General features: G+C 51.4%; 1 protein-coding gene across 1 annotated transcript in view; it reads right to left on the reverse strand.

Moving 5' to 3' along the window:
- The window catches only part of arhgap39 (Rho GTPase activating protein 39), a 418,854-nt gene that overhangs the window by 98,585 nt on the left and 306,092 nt on the right, over positions 1-14,177 (reverse strand).

Raw genomic sequence — 14,177 nt, forward strand, 5'->3', positions numbered from 1 at the left:
GAAAGACACAAGTGCTTGAGTAACTAAGCTTGTCAGGCAGTCCCACTGGAGAACATGGATAGGTGATGTTTTGGGACGGGGCGCTTCTTCAGACTGATTTTGGGGGGAGGGGGTGGGGTTACCAACTTCCTCATTCCCAAATAAGGGACAGAGGGTGACGTTACTGCCCCGTGCCACAGGTGACCTCACCTAGCCAGCGGCCACGTGCTCCCACTCCACCAATGGCGGCCGCCCGGGCCACACAACCTCCGTTCGGCGGCACCCGGGCCTACACTGTCCGGGCCTATAGTGTCCGGGCCTACAGCGTCGGGGCCTACAGCGTCGGGGCCTACAGCGTCGGGGCCTACAGCGTCGGGGCCTACAGCGTCGGGGCCTACAGCGTCGGGGCCTACAGCGTCGGGGCCTACAGCGTCCGGGCCTACAGCGTCCGGGCCTACAGCGTCGGGGCCTACAGCGTCCGGGCCTACAGCGTCCGGGCCTACAGCGTCCGGGCCTACAGCGTCCGGGCCTACAGCGTCCGGGCCTACAGCGTCCGGGCCTACAGCGTCCGGGCGTACAGTTGGTAACTATAGGGGGAGGGTTGGGGGGGGGGAGGAAGCGAGATGAGCAGAGGGGCAGGACAAAGCCTGGTGATATCGGTGGATACAGGTGCTTTTTTTAGGTCGGCAGATGGTTGGACAAAGGCCAGATATGAAAAGACAAATCTGTGTGAGATAAGGATAGAAGAGGTGTGAAGTGTGAAGCCTGAGGAAGGAACTGAGGTGCAAGGAGGGACTACTTATGAGTTTATGGAAGAGAGTTTTCTACTCTGCATTCAGTGCTCGCGGTGTGGTCTCTTACAGCAGGGAGATCAGATTAAAGTCGGGAGTGCACTTTGATGAGCACCCCATTATGGAGTCGGACAGAACGGAAACAGACACTTCGGCCCAACTTGTCCAAGCTGACCAAGATGCCCCATCTAAGCTAGTCTCATTTGCTTGTGTTCGACCCATCTATACACTAAAACTCTCGTTTGTTTGTTTGTTTGTTCCTGAACTACATCCAAAACGGTTCACGATAGCGCGACAATTTCAGGCCCACCTTACTCACCGTCGTCCCTTTGGTGCTAATGGAAGAAGTTTCATTGAAATCAGTGTTATATTTTTTAAAGTTATTCACATTTTAAAGTTTAAATCTGTCTCCTAGGGAGGGGGGGGGGGGGGGAGGGAGGGAGGAGGAAGGGAGGGGGGGGAGGAGGAAGGATAAGGGGGGTTGAAGGGGATGGGGTGGGGGGGAGGGGAGGAGGGAGGGGGAAAGGGGGGGAGGGGAGGGGGGAGGTGGGGGGAGTGGGGGAGTAGAGGGTGCTGCACCAATGCAGGTTTGGGCCCAACGGGTCCACTTGGTCTATCATATCATATCATATATATACAGCCGGAAACAGGCCTTTTCGGCCCTCCAAGTCCGTGCCGCCCAGTGATCCCCGCACATTAACACTATCCTACACCCACTAGGGACAATTTTTACATTTACCCGGCCAATTAACCTACATACCTGTAACGTCTTTGGAGTGTGGGAGGAAACCGAAGATCTCGGAGAAAACCCACGCAGGTCACGGGGAGAACGTACAAACTCCTTACAGTGCAGCACCTGTAGTCAGGATCGAACCTGAGTCTCCGGCGCTGCATTCGCTGTAAAGCAGCAACTCTACCGCTGCGCTACCGTGCCGCCCTGCTAAACCGTATCCCCGTATCCCGCTAAACCTTTCCAATCCTCGTACTTGTCCAAATGCCTCTGAAATGTTGTTATAGTAACTGCCTCAACGACCTCCTCAGGCAGTTCGTTCCATAAACCCACCACCGTCTGAGTGAAAAAGTTGCCCCTCAGGTTCCTATTAAATTTTGTTCCTACCTATGTCCACAGCTTCTTGATTCCCCTACCCTTGGTAAAAGACTGCATTTACCCTGGAATTTGGAAGGATGAGAGGGGATCTTATTGAAACATATAAGATTATTAAAGGATTGTACACGTTAGAGGAAGGAAACATGTTCCCGAAGTTGGGGGAGTCCCGAACCGGGGCCACAGTTTAAGAATAAGGGGTAGCCCATTTAGAACGGAGATGAGGAAAAACTTTTCTGTAAATCTGTGGAATTCTCTGCCTCAGAAGGCAGTGGAGGCCGATTCTCTGGATGCATTCAAGAGAGAGTTAGATCGAGCTCTTAAGGATAGCGGAGTCAGGGGGTATGGGGAGAAGGCAGGAACGGAGTACTGATTGTGGATGATCAGCCATGATCACATTGAATGGCGGTGCTGGCTCGAAGGGCTGTATGGCCTCCTCCTGCACCTATTGTCTATTGCCTATTGTCTATTACTTTACCTATTCCCCTCATGATTTTATATGCCTCTGTAAGATCACGCTTCCTTCTCCTACGCTCCAAGAAATTAAGTGCAATGCTGGCCAGCCCTTCCCTGGAGCTCAGACCCCTGGAATCCTGGCAACATCCTTGCAAATCTTCCCTGCACCATTTCCACCTGAATGTTAATCAGCGCTCACTCTGGATAGAGTGGGAGTGGACGTCGTGACCTCTGGACTGAGGCAAGACAGCGTTGCAACGAAGACACAGCAGGCTTAAAAACACACGGCGCGGACTAATTGGAGACATCGAATTCCTGTGCAGCGATGAAACGGTTAAGCTTGGGCTTGCTCGTCCAATGCCTCGGAGCTAGCTGCAAGCCTGCAAAGATGTTGAACAATGACTACCTGAAAGGCTTTTCTTCCTTCAAGGACAAGGAACAACATTGATTTTAACACTCAGCTGAAAGGTCCCAGGCAGCTGAAACCCATTGATTTGTCATTGTTTTACAGATCACGATTTCATTGAGAGGAACGGAGCAGCCAGTGTGAAGATCAGACTCGGGAACAAAGGACAGGCAGACAACACAAGCAATAGATCCCCTTCCAATGTGCCGCTGAAATGTTCTTAACGTTTATCAGTTACGACTTACGGTAAAAATTAAAAATAGATATTGCGTTCCAGGCACAGCGTGGCAAAGCAGAGGCTGCTGTTTTAGCTTCCCGTGCAAGCCTCAACACGCTGCGCAGTTTAAATGCGGGAAAGGCAGAGGCATCCTGGGTGGCACAAACCGCCTGCAATTTGCAAATGCCTTGCTCCTCGCTATGAACAAGTAGTCAACAGGATGACTTCAAGGATGCTTCCCAGTCAGGGAAAGCAGATGGGCAAAAGCATCACCTCTGCCACAGTGCTGGCACCAACTCTTCATTAATCAAGGCCGCTTGCACAAGAGACGAGTCGCTTGCATGAACAACCACAGCTTGAGACTTGCCAAAAGCAACTGCAACCCCTGGCCACCACTCACCCCCCCCACCCCCCCACCCCCCCACCACCACCACTCAGTAAACCTGACCACCGAGAGTCACATAGAGTCATAGAGTCAAACAGCATGGAAACGGGCCCTTCAGCCCAACTTGCATACGCCGACCCACATGCCTAGGGTTGCCAACTGTCCCGTATTAGCCGGGACATCCCATATTTTGGACTAAATTGGTTTATCATATCATATCATATATATACAGCCGGAAACAGGCCATTTCGGCCCACCAAGTCCGTGCCGCCCAGCGATCCCCGCACATTAACACTATCCTACACCCACTAGGGACAATTTTTTACATTTACCCAGCCAATTAACCTACATACCTGTACGTCTTTGGAGTGTGGGAGGAAACCGAAGATCTCGGAGAAAACCCACGCAGGTCAGGGGGAGAACGTACAAACTCCTTACAGTGCAGCACCCGTAGTCAGGATCGAACCTGAGTCTCCGGCGCTGCATTCGCTGTAAAGCAGCAACTCTACCGCTGCGCTACCGTGCCGCCCGTACGGGACCCGCCCTTGTCGCGTACTCGGCCCAGACGGCGCTGTAGGCCCGGACACTGCAGGCCCGGACACTGCAGGCCCGGACACTGCAGGCCCCGGACACTGTAGGCCCGGATATTATAGGCTGGGGGCCGCTGTGGTCCCGGACAGTGTAGGCGCCGCCTAACGGAGGTGACGTTGCAAACCCGCCTCCCGGCGCGGGTGGCCGCCATTGGTGGAGCGGGAGCATGCGGCTGCTGGCTGGGTGAGGTCACGTGGGGCGGGTGACGTCATCTTGTCCCGTATTTGGGAGTGAGGAAATTGGCAACCCTACACATGCCCCATCTAAACTGCCTATATTTGGCCCATATCCTTCAAAACCTGTCCTATCCATGTACCTGTTGAAATGTTTCTTAAATGTTGGGATAGTCCCTGCCTCAACTACCTCCTCTGGCAGCTCATTCCATACCCCCACCACCCTCTGTGTGAAAACGTTAACGCTCACGTTCCTATTAAATCTTTTCACCCTCAGGTTAAACCTATGGTTCTCGATTCCCCTACTCTGGGCAAGAGGCTCTGTGCGTCTCCCCGACCTGTTCCTCTCATGATTTTGTACAGATCACCCCTCATTCTGCAAGGAAGAGGGTCCTAGTCTGAGCAACCCCTCCCTATAGCTCAGTCCCATCTACACTGGTCCCACCTCGAGTCCTGGCAACATCCTTGTAAATCTCCAAAACATTGTTACCCATTGCCCATTTTTCACGAGGATGTTGCCAGGATTCGAGGGCCTGAGCTCTAGGGAGAGGTTGGGCGGGCTATAAGGGGCGCAGAATTCGAACTGTGCACCTTTGGGAAACTGTAGACCGAGGGGGAATGGAACAATTTTGGAACTAGAATGGGAATGTTAACTAAAAGTCCTCTAAAGGTGGCAGGATGGCATCTGGAGTAAGTTAGGACATAGAGTCAGAGTCACACAGCACGAAGCAGGCCCTTCGGCCCAACTTGCCCACACCGACCAAGATGCCGCACCTACACTGGTCCCACCCGCCCGCATTTGTACCATGTCCCTCTAAAGCCTTCCTGTCCCAATGTCCTTTAACGCTGTTGTACATAGTACATGTCTCAACTCCCTCCCCTTGGCAGCTCGTTCCATGTACCCACCGCCCTCCGTGTGAAAAAGTTGCCCCTCAGGTTCCTGGTAAAGCCACTGGCTGCCATTTCCAAAGTCCCCACGCCTCCCACCCCCCCCCCCCATATCTCAGGACACCCCTGAATAACTGGCAGGTGCCAAAGAGAGGCAGATATATAAACTGGCACCAGATCAATTATTAAAACTGCTTTCTTTCTGCGACGTTAAGAGAGAAACATTCTGCAGACTGAATGGTAAATGAGTCCTTGAATGAATGATTTAAATAGTGGCTGAACACAGAGCCTCTCCAACACCCTCCATGAGCAGCGAAGGTGGAGCACGAGTGTGCAAGTCACGGGACATGATGAGCGGTGCAAGACCGCGCCGCCCTGAAAATCCGTCATCTAAACGATCGGCAATAATATGTGTGGGACTACCGTTAAATCACCCTGCCTTCTCCCAACACCACGGTCTCAGCGAGCAATTAAAAATTGAACAATGCTCAGAGGCCGAATCCAGAATTAGTTATAAACGAGGACTCAACAGATGCTTGCATTAACGATCTGATCAGACGAGGTGGCAGCAGAGGCCTAGAAGCCTCCGGCCTTGTCTTCGAATATTACGCTCCTCGTTAAACAATGTGAACGTTTACAAAGGAAAGGAAGCATGCAGGTACAGCAGGCAGTGAAGAAAGCCAATGGAATGCTGGTCTTCATAACAAGAGGAGTTAAGTATAGGAGCAAAGAGGTCCTTCTGCAGTTGTACAGGGCCCTAGTGAGACCGCACCTGGAGTACTGTGTGCTGTTTTGGTCTCCAAATTTGAGGAAGGACATTCTTGCTATTGAGGGCGTGCAGCGTAGGTTCACTAGGTTAATTCCCGGAATGGCGGGACTGTCGTATTTAGAAAGACTGGAGCGACTAGGCTTGTATACACTGGAATTTAGAAGGATGAGAGGGGATCTTATTGAAACATATAAGATTATTAAGGGATTGGACACGTTAGAGGCAGGAAACATGTTCCCAATGTTGGGGGAGTCCAGAACCAGGGGCCACAGTTTAAGAATAAGGGGTAGGCCATTTAGAACGGAGATGAGGAAAAACTTTTTCAGTCAGAGAGTTGTGAATCTGTGGAATTCTCTGCCTCAGAAGGCAGTGGAGGCCAATTCTCTGGATGCTTTCAAGAGAGAGCTAGATAGAGCTCTTAAGGATGGCCCCCTCCTGCACCTATTGTCTATTGACGACTTCTCCAACTCAGGGAAGCAAAATGCTGAGCTGAAGTCTTAATGAACGGATGTTAGATTTGTAGGTCCATTTGCGAGATGCAGGTACAGTGGACATTGAGTTCCCTTTGCTAACTGCTCTTTGGCAAGATGGTGGTGAGGTATTGGGGCTCTGGAGGAGGTGCTGCCATGGTGCTGTTTGCCAGGGACTTCCTGCGCTTAAAGGCAGTTTCGATGGAACTGCAGGTGATAGTAGACGCAAGGAACTGCAGATTTACTGTCGACTTTAGAGGTACAGCAAGGAAACAGGCCCTTCGGCCCACTGAGTCCGCACCGACCCGCAACCCCCCCCCCCCCCCCCCCCGTACACTAACACCATCCTACACACCAGGGACAATTTACCGAAGCCAATCAACCTACAAACCCGCACGTCTTTGGGGCGCAGGAAACCGGAGCACCCGGAGAAAACCCACGCGGTCACGGAGAGAACGTACAAACTCCGCGCAGACAGCAGCCCGCAAACCCGAACCCCAGTCTCTGGCGCTGGTAAGGCAGCAGCTGTATCGCCCTGTAAAAAGGACAAAGTGCTGGAGTAATTCAGTGGGTCAGGCAGCATCCGTGGGGAACTTAGATAGGGGACGTTTCGGGTTGAGACCTTCTTCAGGCTGGTCGTGGTACGGGGGAGAAACTTGCCAGGTTTTGCCCTGCCCCTCCTTTCTCCCAGCCTTCCCCCTCCCCCTCGACTACAGTCAGCGTGAAGAAGGGTCACGTCCCGACACGTCCCCGATCCTTGTGTTCCCACGCTCCATTCTCACTCCTCAAGGATGTGATTGGATTCGCTTTTTGTTACTCCAGCACTTTGTGTCCTTTGCTGTAAACCGGCATCTGCAGTTGCTTGTTTCTATTGCTCAGCACCTGTGTGGTGTGAGTGTTAGTCGCCAACTATCGCCCTGTGCTTCCGCATTCCCTGGGTCTTGCTGCATTTTCTGTTTCTTTATCCCAGCAATGATCACATTGAATGGTGGTGCTGGCTCGAAGGGCCGAATGGCCTCCTCCTGCACCTATTGTCTATTGTCAAAGGCAAGTGGGGTTGAACCTTGTGCTTTAGTTTTAGTTTAGAGATACAGTGCGGAAACAGGCCCTTTACGGCCCACCGGGTCCGCGCCGACCAGCGATCCCCGCACATTAACACTGTCCTGCACCCACTAGGGACAATTTTTACATTTATACGAAGCCAATTAACCTACAAACCTGCACGTCTTTGGAGTGTGGTGGGAAACCGAAGATCTCGGGGAAAACCCACGCAGGTCACGGGGAGAACGTACAAACTCCGTACAGACAGCACCCGTAGTCGGGATGGAACCCGGGTCTCCGGCGTTGCATTCGCTGTAAGGCAGCAACTCTACCACTGCGCCACCGTGCTGAACGACTGAACCTGATTTCTGTGAAGCCGAACAAAATGGCCTTCGAGCAAAGCACCAACCCTGGCTAACTTGCACGACCCAGGCTAGAAATAGCAAATACCTGAGGGTATTTATTTCACAAAATGCTGGAGTAACTCAGCAGGTCAGGCATCTCGGGAGAGAAGGAATGGGTGATGTTTCTTCAGTCTGAAGAAGGGTCTCGACCCGAAACGTCACCCATTCCTTCTCTCCTGAGATGCTGCCTGACCCGCTGAGTTACTCCAGCATTTTGTAAAATAAACATCTTCGATTTGTACCAGCATCTGCAGTTATTTTCTTACACTATTTAAATACCTGAGGGTAGAGCTTTAAGGTGAAAGGGACGAAATTTAGAGGAGATGTGTGGGGCATGTTTGGTGGTGCGATCCTGGAAGGTGGTGCCAGGGCTGGTGGTGGAAGCAGATACGATAGCGGTGTCTACGAGACTTTTAGATGGGCACAGTTACAGTTGAGTTTATCGTCACGTGCACTGAGGTACAGTGAAAAGCTTTTGTCACGTGCTATCACGTCAGCAGACAGACAATACATGATTACAATCCAGCCATTTACAGTGTGTAGAAACTTGATAAGGGAATAAAGTTTGGTGCAAGGTAATGCCAGCAAAGTCCGATCAAGGATAGTCCGAGGGTCACCAATGAGGTAGATAGTAGTTCAGCACTGCTCTCTGGTTGTGGTAGGATGATTCAGTTGCCTGATAACAGCTGGGAAGAAATTGCCCCTGAATCTGGAGGTGTGCGTTTTCACACATCTGTACCTTTTGCCTGATGGGAGAGGTACATGGATATGCAGGGAATGGGAAGGGTATGGATTATGTGCATTATAATATGGATTATGGATCATGTTTGGCACAGACACTGCGGGCCGAAGGGCCTGTTCCAGTGTTGTACTGTTTTATGTTCTGTGACCTACAAGCACCTCTGTTGGTTCCTGCACTGCGTGCGACTGCCTTGCTTTTTATTCAGGTTCCTCAATGCTCTGCTGGTGCAAACGCTGCCTTGGTGTCGAGAGCACTCATTGGAACCTCACCTGCGGTCTTCAGTGAACACGGAGCAGGGAATACTGGAAACACTTGGCAGGTCAGCTAGCTCATGTCACGCACGAGACTAGCAGTCATGTTAACTGTTGACTTTGTTTCTCTCTCTGGGTACGTTATTATTTCAGAGTTTCAGCCACGACAGATTTTTGCTACTGGATTTCCGGTCCATGTTTGTACCAACGTGTGTGGCCTGGAGATTCAGGTCCTGGCAAAGCCCACACTGCACGTCAATGTGCAGGGGATGGCTTTCACCAGCTTGGACTCCCTGGATATTTGGTAGATGTTGATAATGGGAACTTTTAAAAAACTTTAGACGTGAGACTTTAGAGATACAGCGTGGAAACAGACCCTTCGGCCCACCGAGTCCCCGACGACTAATTGATCACATCGTATGCTAGCATTATTCTTACACACTGGGGACCATTTACAATTTACATAAGACAATTGACCTACAAACCCGAAGGCAGACACAAAATGCTGGAGTAACTCAGCGAGTCAGGCAGCATCTCAGGAGAGAAGGAATGGGTGACGTTTCTTCAGTCGGAAGAAGGGTCTCGGCCCGAAACGTCACCCATTCCTTCTCTCCCGAGATGCTGCCTGACCTGCTGAGTTACTCCAGCATTTTGTGTCTACCTTCGATTTAAACCAGCATCTGCAGTTTTTTTTCCCCTACACAACCCGCAAACTCGTACGTCTTTGGAGTGTGGGAGGAAACCAGAGCACCCGGAGAAAACCCACGCAGGTCACGGGGAGAACGTGCAAACTCTGCACAGACGGTGCCCGTAGTCGGGATCTGACCTGGGTCTCTGGCGCTGTGAGGCAGCAGCTCTACTGATGCGCCACTGTGCCGTCCCTACATTTTATTTATTCGATAAAATAGATAGCAAGAATTAATTCATCTGTTTTTATATTTTTAACCCTTATTTCAATCTCCACTTGCTGTAGCCATGGCACTTCATTGAATCTGCAGTCAATATGAAGGATTTCCAGGGCTACTCCTTCCCATCTGCAAAGCAGTGTACCATCAGTGGGCGGCACGGTGGCGCAGCGGTAGAGTTGCTGCCTTACAGCGAATGCAGCGCCTGAGACTCGGGTTCGATCCCAACTACGGGCGCCGTCTGTACGGAGTTTGTACGTTCTCCCCGTGACCTGCGTGGGTTTTCTCCGAGATCTTCGGTTTCCTCCCACACTCCAAAGACGTGCAGGTATGTAGGTTAATTGGCTTGGTAAATGTAAGAATTGTCCCTAGTGGGTGTAGGATAGTGTTAGTGTGCGGGGCTCGCTGGTCGGCGCGGACCCGGTGGGCTGTATCTCTAAATCTAAAAAAAAAATCTAAATCTGAAATCACTGGTGGGCCTGTCCTACCGATGGATCAGAGAGTTGTTCGGCATTGTGACAGAGCAACACTGTGCAATCAAGAATCAGAATAGACAACAGACAATAGGTGCAGGAGGTGGCCATTCGGCCCTTCGAGCCGGCACCGCCATTCAATGTGATCATGGCTGATCATTCTCAATCAGTACCCCGTTCCTGCCCTCTCCCCATACCCCCTGACTCCGCTATTCTTAAGAGCTATATCTAGCTCTCTCTTGAATGCATTCAGAGACTTGGCCTCCACTGCCTTCTGAGGCAGAGAATTCCACAGATTCACAACTCTCTGACTGAAAGTTGTAAAACCCCACTGGGATATGACAGGATTAACGAATCAGGTGATATTATCAATCTTTTGCGTGCCGTATCTGAGGAAGGATGTGCTGGCCCTGGAGAGGGTCCAGAGGAGGTTTATAACAATGATCCCAGGAATCAGTGGGTTAACATATGGTGAGTGTTTGTCAGGGCCGGGCCTGTACTCACTGGAGTTTAGAAGAATGAGGGGACCCCTGCCATGAGCCCCCCCGGCTCTTTGAAATGCACAGCATAGTGAAAGGCCTGGATAGAGTGGATGTGGAGAGGATGTTTCCACTAGTGGGAGAGTCTAGGACTAGAGGTCACAGCCTCAGAATGAAAGGACGTTCCTTCAGGAAGGAGAAGAGCTGGAATGTGTCTAGTCAGAGGGTGGTGAATCTGTGGGATTCTTTGCCACAGAAGGCTGTGGAGGCCAAGTCAGTGGATATTTTTAAGGCAGAGATAGATAGATTCTTGATTAGTACGGGTGTCAGAGATTACGGGGAGGAGAATGGGGTTAGGAAGGAGAGATAGACCAGCCATGATTGAATGGCGGAGTAGACTTGATGGGCCAAATGGCCTAATTCTGCTTCTATCACTTATGACCTTATTATCTGTTTAAGATGATTAACAGTTTTGACAGGGCAAATAGAGAGAAACTATGCCCTCTGATAGAATTCCAGAAAAATGTGTGGGTTTGTAGGCTAATTGGCCTCTTGTAAAAATTGTCCCCTAGTGTGTAGGCAGTGTTTGAGAAAGTGGGATGAGATGGGACTTCAGTGAATGATGATCGATGGTTGGCGTAGCCCTGGCGGGCCGAGGAGTCTGTTTCCATGCTGGGTCTCTAAACAAAACTAAACTCAATTAAACTAAAATACATGTGGTGTATCTCTTGTGTTGGAGAGAGGCCTTCACCACGAATATCAGAAGGACATCTTCACACACATTACGGCCAAACTGTTCAGATTAGTCCGCCAAAAAACTGTGCATTTTGGACGGTAGTCAAGATTGTTGTTCGAGAAAGGTATTGAAACCAAGACAGAGAAGACAATAGACAATAGGTGCAGGAGGAGGCCATTCGGCCCTTTGAGCCAGCACCGCCATTCACCGTGATCATGGCTGATCATCCACAATCAGTACCCCGTTCCTGCCTTCTCCCCATACCCCCTGACTCCGCTATCATTAAGAGCTCTATCTAACTCTCTCTTGAAAGCATCCAGAGAATTGGCCTCCACTGCCTTCTGAGGCAGAGAATTCCACAGATTCACAACTCTCTGACTGAAAAAGCTTTTCCTCACCCCTTATTCTTAAACTGTGGCCCCTGGTCCTGGACTCCCCCAACATTGGGAACATGGGAAGACGTTGAAATGCAGGAAATAAATCAGTGATAGAATGGGATTACTTGCTCCTACCTCGATACGTTTAGCACCGAGATAGCAAAACATGTTGTCCTACTTAACGACGGCACATTGGTGCAGCGGGTAGTGCTGCTGCCTCACAGCGACGGGGACCCAGGTTCTACCCTGACCACGGGCGCCGTGGTTGTGTGTGGAGTTTGCACGTTCTCCCTGTGACCAAGTGGGTTTCCTCCGGGTGCTCTGGTTTCCTCCCACATCCAAGACGTACGGGTTTGCCTCTGTAAATCGCCCTTAGTGTGTAGGGAGGGGACACGAACGTGGGATAACATAGAACTAGAGTGGACGGGTGATTGATGGTTAGGGTTGCCAACTATCTCACTCCCAAATAAGGGACAAGGTGACGTCACCGCCCCGCGCCCCACGTAACCTCACCCAGCCAGCGGCCACGTGCTCCCGCTCCACCAATGGCGGCCGCCCGGGCCGGGAGGCGGGTTGCTACGCAACCTCCGTAAGGCGGCGTCCGGGCCTCCAGACTTACAATGTCCGGGCCTACAGTGTCCGTGCCTACAGCGTCCGGGCCTACAGCGTCCGGGCCTACAGCGCCCCCCGGGGCTAATGCAGGACAATGGTGGCTGCCCAGGCCGGGAGGCGGGTTGCTATGCAACCTCCGTGAGGCGGCACCCGGGCCTCCGGACCTAGCCTGTCCGGAGCTAAAATGTCGGAAACCTAGAGTGTCGGGAGCTGAACTGTTGGGGCCTACAGTGTTGGGTCCTACAGCGCCCCTGCGGGCCTAATACGGGACAAGGGCGGTCCCGTATGCGACAAACCAATTTAGCCCAAAATACGGGATGTCCCGGCTAATACGGGACAGTTGGCAACCCTAGTGATGGTTGGCGTGGACTCGGTTGGCCGAAGAGCCTGCTTGTATTCTGTATCTTTCAATTCATCGATCGATGGTAGGCCTGAATTCCCCCGTCTATATCCCCCCCCCCACCCCCCATCCCAATTTGGGACACATACTGGAACAGCCGGTCTGGGATCAGTTGTTGTGTATCTTCGTAGAAGACTGCTTACAGTTGATATTAAAGCATAAACCAGACCGTAACCATTGTCAACAGCCTGTGCATGATAAATAATATGGAGAGCTAACTGATGTAGATGGTAAATACAACATAACGTATGAGGATTAAAATGTGTCACAGAGCACGGAAACAGGCCTTCAGCCCAACTTGTCCATGCAGAACAACAAGCCCCATCTAACCTCGTCCCATTTGCCCACGTTTGGCCCATATCCCTCTAGTCTAAACCTTTCCTATCCATGTACCTGTCTAAGTATCTTTTGAATGCTGTTACAGTACCTGCCCCAACTACTTCCTCTGGCGGGTGGGGCTGCATCTTTGGAGGGCGCGTCTCGGTGACGTTTCGGGACGAGACCCTTCTTCAGACTGATTGTGGTTGGGGGGGGGGGGGGGGGGGTGTGGGGGAAGAAAGCCGGAAGAGAGGTGGGGCGAGACAAAAGGCTGGTGTTGACCCGGGTGATGCAGCTGCTGGTGGGCAAAGGCCAGGGACGAACAGACAGAAGGTGCGAGACAAAAGGATTGCCGAGCTGCGAATTGTGAGACTGGAGGAAGGAATGAAGGTGGAAGGAGAGAAATGAGTCCAGGTGGGGCTCAGGAGAGGGGATGCAAAAAGGGGTGTGTTTTGAAAGAAGGAAGAGGGGGAGAGCTTTGTCGCAACCTCAAATTGAAGAACTCAAAGTGTTCACTGAGTTGGGTTGGTGGCTATCCAAGCTTAATACGTGGTGTTCAGGTGAGGAGGGAGGAGGGGGAGAGGATGCGGGGTGGGGGCGAGATTTGTAGTTGCCTATAATTTGAGAATTTAACATTACTTTTTGTGCACTGTGCATTTTAGAGAGCATTTAATAAAGGCCTGGACAGAGTGGATGTGGAGAGGATGTTTCCACTAGTGGGAGAGTCTAGGACCAGAGGCCACGGCCTCAGAATTAAAGGATATACTTTTGGAAAGGAGATGAGGAGGGATTTTTTTAGTCAGAGGGTGGTGAATCTGTGGAGTTTATTGCCACAGACGGCTGTGGAGGCCAAGTCAATGGATATGTTCAAGACAGAGATTGACAGATTCTTGACTAGCACGGGTGTCAGGGGTTGTGGTGGGAAGGCAGGAGAATGGGGTTGAGAGGGATGATTGAATGGCGGAGTGGACTTGATGGGCCGAATGGCCTAATTCTGCTTGTGCATCAGTCACATTAACTGTATAAGACGATAACTGCAGATGCTGGTACAAATCGAAGGTATTTATTCACAAAATGCTGGAGTAACTCAGCAGGTCAGGCAGCATCTCGGGAGAGAAGGAATGGCCGACATTTGGTAGTTCCTCTGTCCCTCCCGTCTCCTCCCCCTACCCAGTTCTCCCTCTATCTTCCTGTCTCCACCTATATCCT

Source organism: Rhinoraja longicauda, chromosome 2, assembly GCF_053455715.1.
Source record: "Rhinoraja longicauda isolate Sanriku21f chromosome 2, sRhiLon1.1, whole genome shotgun sequence".
Taxonomy (NCBI): Eukaryota; Metazoa; Chordata; class Chondrichthyes; order Rajiformes; family Arhynchobatidae; genus Rhinoraja; species Rhinoraja longicauda.